Here is an 8,422-nt window from a genome sequence, read left to right as displayed (position 1 = left end):
GAAATTTTAAGTCAAGATTAAACACACAAAAGTGTGAGTGTGTTAGTTCTGAAACCTTATTGTGAATATATATACTTGTATAGATTGCATTGATTTGGAAGCTCAACGGAAAGGGAAGGCTCAAGTCCCAGAGTGATTATTCGAGTGGTTAAGGCAAGTGGATTTCTAAACTCTTGTTAAGCGTACGAAATTCGTGTATATCCTTGTGTGATGTTGAGAATGATTTGGAGACTTGTTGTTTATTTTTTGGTGTTGTATTTCCTGTTGTAAATTGTGTTTGGTTATCAAATGGTTATCTCCTCCCTTTTCATTTGAGCATGTCATTTGCATTGTATCTGAGACATTGTTGTGGTAAGAGGATGGTGTACTATTTTCGAGGGTCGTATCGCGCGCCGCGACGGATATTATATTTCTAGGGACGTATCGCGCGCCGCGAAGGTTACTAGTTATCGAGGGTCGTGTCGTGCGCCGCAACAGATGCATGGACAGATATGTCCCCCATGGGTCCCGGACTGAGAGACAGTGGGTGTGTATTGTTAAGGAAGACATGCATCACTATATTTGACATTGCATCTCATGGCATTACACATTTTATTATTGATGAACTTGAACATGTGTTTTGTTGATCTTGTGAGTGTTTCTCTGTGAAGCTTGTGACTGTTGAATATTGAGTTATTATTGAGAATGTGTAAACTGATAGAGTGTGGTTATTGAGTTGTGTGTTTGGTAAACTGTAACCTATTAGACTGTATCGTGGAGGTTTAGATATGGTGTAAGGAGTGCCCGTATTTTGTTCACTTTACTTGTATTTAGAGGTTTGCTTGTTGGGTACCGCGTGGTTTGGTACTCACCCCTTGCTTCTACAAATTTTTGTAGGATACGAGCTTGGATCATCGTGATACTTGTCATTCTTTTCGTTTCCGAGGCATCTTGTGGAGGATTGTGAGGTAGCTGCTTGTCATCTCAGCGAACTTTTCTACTCCAGTTTATGACTTTGTTTTTACTTGAAAGACAACTTCATTTAGACTTCTATTTTATTTCAATTCTAATATTTACATTAGAGGCTTGTGCACGTGACAACCTGATTTTGGGGATTGGATTAATATAACTTGGTTTCATAATAGGAATTGTTGTTGGATGGTCATTTACTTCCGCACTTTGTTAGATATTTTGTTTTAGGCTGACTTGTCTTGGTGGGATAAGACGAGTGCCATCACACCCATTTTGGGGTCGTGACAAACTAATGGGTTAATAAGTCTTAAAGTGCAAAGTTCCTAAGGAAATGAAAGTCATTATTATATAGTTTTCCTTCTCGTCCCCTAGCCTACATTATCATTGCTTAATGTCCTATTTGATTATACGCGAGCATACTTAATTAGTGGAGACTTACATAATGGGCAAGCATATTAATCTTTTTGCACACATGTAAATTTTTTTTGTAAATGTGAGAGTTGTTCTTGATTTGTGGTCCTTAATTTATATTAAATCTTTTGAATTGAGTGTGTGGACTATTTATTTTTGTGTGGGCACTTGTTTCATGATAGATAGGTGATTTTATTAACTTTTTTTGATGAGAATAGGTAAGCAAACTTACATTTGATTAGTTCAAAGTCCTTCCTTGAGGTTAGAAGGTTAGAGGTTTGTTGTATATTTGGATGTCTTGTATAATGAGAAGAAATTGCACTCGACGATTTGGAATTTCTATATGACCTAATTATTTGTATTAACCAAAGTGATAACATTAACAATTTGATTTTTTGAGATGGACTTTAATGTGTTCTTGAGGACGAGCAAATGTTTAAGTGTGGGTGTTGATGTGAGGCCAAAAATATATTTTCTCATCACTATTTGTGTCACATTTAGAATTTTTATTTGTCCTTTTTGAACATAAATTTTATATATTGTCCTAATTAGTGTATTTTATTTGTAGGATAAAATGATGAAAGAATGAATAAATTTGAAGTTAAAACGAATTAAAATAAAAGATTATAGAAGAAATTTAAAAAATAAACAACTTAGAAGATTAAATTTAATAATATAATGATTATATAAAGACAACTTAAGGGGTTCTCTCTTGTATAAATACTAGGTAATTTGCGGTCATAAATTATAATTGCATACAACTTGCTAATAATGTTTTTAGTAATATCCATACATTCAAAATAATGGAAAAATTTAAAAATATATTAGCAATATTCTAAGATGAATTTTATTATTTGTCATTTTCACATAACTGAAGAACCTCTAATCAATGAATTATTCATGACATAATAAATCATTGGTTCTATAATAAACATTAAAAGGAAAATTTTTTTGAAAATAAGAGTATATATACAAATACATTTCGTAATAAAAATAAACATTTTAGGTGCATATATTATGCAATTGTGATATATGTCTTAGTATATAATTTAAAAAATTTTAACATAACCAAAAAAGAAATTACACTTCAACATCAAAACAATTATAACTTTTGAACTTGCATATTGAATCTCTTCGATTAATAAGTGAGAAATTTCAAATCTATGAAAAAATAGATTATATGTATGCTTATATATAGTATTTTTATGTTATAGAAATTAATATAGAATATCATAACATGAATAATTGGACTAAGCATAATAATATTTTCTGCACAATAAATATATGTATTATATATGTATATGTTCAATTTAACCGGAGATAATAACTTTGCAGAAATATAAACAATAGAGTTTAAAACTTGTACTGAAAACAACCACCAATATAATCAGCATGAATTAATGAGTTAAAAAACATACCAGGATCTGTAAAAACGACAGTATTCACGCAATGGTGAAATACGTCAATAATGTATTTATGAACATTTGATAATAAATGTTTTTGAATGGGTAAAACCAAAAGGGTTTGATTCTAAATATTTATGAATTTTGGTATCAATTCATCATTTTATTGTAGTTACACATCACCAAAGTCTTTAGAAAATATATGTACTTGTTTCATTGTATATATTTGTCTTTTCAAAAAATGTTACAAATATTTTATTAATCAATTGAGAATGTTTTTCTCCTATTAAAGACCTTTACATACAAAATATAAAGATTATACATCTTATATAATTAGTTGTGTACTTGATAAATTATTTAAAATTCAAAAGGACATCTCTTGGAGTTAAATGAAATAACGTATGTCACTCAAATAATTTGGATTAAATGATGTCTTGTCATGTTACTTATTCAAAATCATTCGCAGTCGACAACACTACTTTGATATCCAAAAGACATATGTTGTTGTTTATGTTTCGATCAGCATGGTTTAAATTTTATTTTTAAAATTTTAATCTAATATCTATAAGGATATGACTATTTCTTTAATATTTGATTATTATGGATTCATCCTACTTTGAGGGGTAATTCACTGACTTTAATCAACCATTTGAACGCAAACTTTTGATTAAGGTTGAGTACAATACTTATCATTCCATTACATTCCTTTATTTTTTGAATGTCACTAATCTATTGAATGTCGTGATAATATAGAAAGTTTAATAACTAAAACTCTAATGTAGTATGAAACCACCATAACTTTGAACACACAAAAGTCCATTCTTGGACACCCCTTTGTGATTTACCCATTGAAAACATTAGTGTCATTTATTTTAAAAGTTTAAAAATTCTAATCTACATGACACCCATAGTCTAATGTTTAAATTAATGTCTTGATTAACCTACTTTAACATAATGAAAAAAAAACACATGTATAAACAACAATGTTTTAAACACTTAATCAAAATAGAAATTAATAACCTAGACATAAATTAATTATTTTAAAACATACAAAGATCTATTTCCATAGAATAAATGCTTATTTATAGAAAATAAAAGGTAATGTGAACAAATACATATTGTGTCTTAATGGAAAGGTCACAAGTGTTTGAAAAAGTTACAACCTTACATAATCGTCAAAACATTAATAAAATAACATTTTAAACCTATTGGTCATGAATACAAAAATACTATATTATCTTACATAGAAGATTACGTGGTAACTAACATTAATAATGTTAAGGAAAATAAAATTTATTACATCTTATCATTTATCCTTAGTAACATAAGCATAAATTTATAAAGGTGAAAATACATACCAAGATTTGTAACATAAGCAATAATGTCAGTGAGCCACTAAACATGAACAAATATTTAGTTGTGAAGAAGAAGAAGAGGTTTAAAATTTTCATTATTTTAAAATTAGAGGAATTTTCTTTATTTATAGACAACAAATGATAGTGTGAACGAATGTTTATTGTGCCTTATCGGAAATGTTACAACTATTTGAAGAAGTTGCAACCCTTAGTAAAAATCACAACCTTTCATAAAAGTTGTCACTCTTCATTAAAGTCTCAACTTTTTATAAAAGTCCCAACTCTTCATAAAAGTTATAACTCCTCATAAAAGTCATAATTTTTCATAGAAATCACATATTTTCATTAAAGTCGCAACTCTCCATAAAAGTAACAACTTTTCATGAAAGAGGCTAGTTTTGGAACTAAATAAATTTAAATGGAAATTCTTGTTTATTGTGGCACCACGTAGGATTGTTAAAGAAATGATGAAAATGTTAAAGAAAAAATTGAAAACTCAATTCCTTCAAAGCAATTTGTCTTGGTTGGCAAGGGATGGGTTGCGACTTTTGAAACAAGCCAGCATAGTGATGGATTATATCAAGGAATTTTTGTCCTTTATGTTGAATATATATTACATAGTCGAAGAAGACAAGTTGCACTATTTCATAAGCGGGTTGAATGGATGGGCACAAAGAGAGTTAAGGAGATAAAATTTCAAAACTCTTAATTCTGCCATCGTGGCAGTAGACAAGTTGGATAACTTCGATGACGGTGACAACCCAAGGGGTTCTTCTCACTTCAAACAAAAATACAAGGGTAATGGGTAAAAGAAAAATGGGAAAGGCCAAGTTACCGAAAAGGAAGATGAATGTGGGAAAACAAGACAAGGAGAGTCCTCTTTTCCAAAGAAGAAGAGAAAGTTTAGGGGATACTTTACTTGTAGTGGTCCTCATTTGAAAAAGGGATTATCCAGTGCAAGTGAAAGTGAATTTCTGCCGAATTGGAAAAGGGAAAGAACAATGACGCAAAAATGTCAAAAATAAACTCTTTGGCATTAGTTGAAGACGAAGATGATGGACAGGATATGATCCTTGTACGGAGCCCAAATAGGTTTAGATCAATGATTTCCCCAACGAGGATGTCGAGTTTCAATAGGTGGGGAATGTTTGTAAGTGTGCTAACCAAATGACTCGACATAGGCATAGACATCTCAAAGGGTTATCATGAATGACTTTGCCAAAGGCCAAAATGCGGGTGGAGTTAAGCATGCGTTGTGTGATAAGAGTGTTGGCATGGTAAATTGGGTTAAAAGTATGTTAGTAGGACAGTGTCAAGACATTATATTTGTGTTGGCAAGGCTACAACCCATGGCATGACTTGGGAGCTGGCTAACATCGATTATGAGCAAAGTTGGCATGCAAAAATCACATGGTCTGGTAAAATGCGGGAAGCTTGAGCTTATATACATTGAAAATTTTTCAATTATTAATGAAACGAAGCAAGAAAACAAGAAATGGCACGAGTGGATTAAAAGTAAGATTGCCTAAGCAAGGCAGCGGCAGCACATCGGTGGTGCGGAGACATGGAACATGTGCGGATGGATACGGTTAGAATTTGATGAGGAAATGAATATACAATTTTTTTACATTGTATTAGAGTCTAAAATATTGATGTAAAATTCATCAAAGAAACGAAATCCAGTCAGCAAGCTCACATGACAAGCACATACGACGGTTACCTTTTTGTTATCGCTTGTGTCCAGATTCGTTATTTCTCTTATATGCATTTTGAATTCGAATTTTGAATTTTTTATATCAGTTAGGGATGTAAACTGAATTATATTTTAGTTCTTTAAGCATTTGACAAGTGTTATACATGTGTCACATCACTATGCTACGTCATCACAAGGCTCCCACATGTTCTATAAATGGAAATGTTTGTCTGTTGGATAATATATGCTAAGTATGGAAAATAGGATAGACTTGTTATCCTAAATGTGAAAGAGGGAATATTAAGTCTAGAATATCACCAATACAGTTAGAATAAAATGTGAGGGTTTTAAGAAGTGTCTAAGGCAGCAACCAACTTGTGTTTGTGCCTTAAGTCAGATCAAAGTCGAAGTTGGATAGAATTTGTGTGCAATGAGTTATTCCTATGTATTATTTTGATTAGAAATATAAAGGTTGGGTTTCCTCATATATTTATGTGTTGATTTCATATTAATGTATGAAAAATAATTTAAGGCATAAATGAAGAAAACGTTCTTGAACGTCAGACAGAATAGGTTGTTAAAGGGGCTGAGTTGAGTGAGACTTGACTGCCTTTAGGTTTTGTTAACTTCTAACACAAAATTAAGGTGGACTAGTATTCCTTCATTACAATTGGTATAAGAGCATTGCATATATTATTTCATGGCTTTGGGAAACGCTGAACAAGAGGAAAGAGTGACACGATTCGAAGCACTTATTGGTGGAACACACGATGGGGAGGACATGGTTGATCTAGTAACTCCAATTCAAAGAGTGAACAAAGAATTAACCTTTACCAAAGAGCTTCTAAACGAAAAAGCTTTGTTGTTAGAGGCAGAATATGCATCCAAACATGAAACAACCCAACGAAAGATTTAACTTACTCGCACGGGGAAAGAAGATTTGCGTAATGAAGTTCTTCTTCTACGTCGGGTGTTGCAAGGAAGAATTGGTCCCATAAGAATGATGTTTCTATAACCTAAGGCTTACAATGGTGTGAGGAGTGCCAAGGAATTGGAGAACTTTCTTTGGGATATCAAAAACTACTTGAAGGCAGCAAAGGTTAAAGATGCTAAGAAGGTGTCAGTCACAATTATGTATGTATGTGATGATGCCAAGGTTTGGTGGAAAACAAGGGTTGCTGAAGTAGAGGGTTTGAATCTACCACAGATTGAAACGTGGGAAATGTTAAAGAAAGAATTGAAAACTCAATTCCATCCAAGCATTTCGTCTTAGTTGGCAAGGGATGTGCTACGGCGTTTGAAACAAGGAAGCAAAGTGAGGACTTATATCAAGGAATTTTTGTCCTTGATGTAGAATATATGAAACACGGTCGAAGAAGACAAGTTTCACTCTTTCATAAGCGGGTTGAAAGGATGGACAAAAAAAGAGTTAAGGATATTGAATGTCCAAACTCTTATTTCTTCCATAGTGGCAAGAAATTGGCTGACTTCGATGAGGGTAACAACCCAAGGGATTATTCGCACTTCAAACATAAAGACAAGGGGAAAGAGTGAATGAAAAATGGGAAGGATCAAGCTGCCGAAAAGAAAGATGAAGGTAGGAATACTAGACAAGGGGAGTCTATTTTTCCAAAACAGAAGGGAAAGTTTTAAGAATGCTTCACTTGTGGTGGTTCTCATTTCAAAAGGGATTGTCCAGCGCAAGTGAAAGTGAATGACATACTTGCTACAGAATTGGAAAAGGAAAAGAACAATGATGCATAAATGTCTAAAATAAACTCTTTGGCGTTTGTTAAAGATAAAGAGGTTGGACAGGATATGATCCTTGTTAGGAACTCAAATAGGTTCAGATGAATGATTTCCTCGACCAGGATGTTGATTTTCATTAGGTTGGGAAAGTTTTTAAGGGTCCTGACCAAATGACTAAACATATGCATGGGCGTGGCAAAGGACTGACATGAATGACTTTGCGAAAGGCCAAAATGCGGGTGGAATCAAGCATGCATTGTGTGAGCAGACTGTTGGCCTGGTCAATTAGTTTCAAAATATTTTAGTAGGATAGTGTCAACACATGATATGGCATTGTCAAGGAAACAACCCATGACATGACTTGGGCGCTGGCTGACATCAATTTTGGGGAAAGTTGTCATGCGAAAATCAGATGGATTGGCCAAATGCTGGCAAATTGAGCTGAGATAGATTGAAGCATTGTCAATTTTGAATGAAGCTCATCAAGAAAACAAGAAATGGCACGAGTCGATTAAAAGTTACCATTGCCAAAGGCAGGTAGTGGTAGGAAGTGGCAAGACATTGATGGTGAAAAAGGTATGGAATTTGTGAGAATATCTTAGGGTGGACCTTGATGAGGCAATGACTATACAATAATTGCATATTCTATTAGAGTCCAAAAACATTTAAGGAAAATGCATCAAAGAAACGAAATTCAGTGAAGAAGCTCACATGCCATGCACATGCGGCGGTTACCTTTTTGTAACCGCTTGTGTCCTGATTCATTGTATCGGTTGTATGCATTCTGAATTCGAATTTTAAATTTTTTTATTATCTGTTGGGGATGTCAAATAAATTATATTTTAGTTGGATAAGAATTT

This window comes from Solanum lycopersicum, chromosome 4, assembly GCF_036512215.1.
Source record: "Solanum lycopersicum chromosome 4, SLM_r2.1".
NCBI lineage: Eukaryota > Viridiplantae > Streptophyta > Magnoliopsida > Solanales > Solanaceae > Solanum > Solanum lycopersicum.
This window is presented reverse-complemented; position numbering follows the sequence as displayed.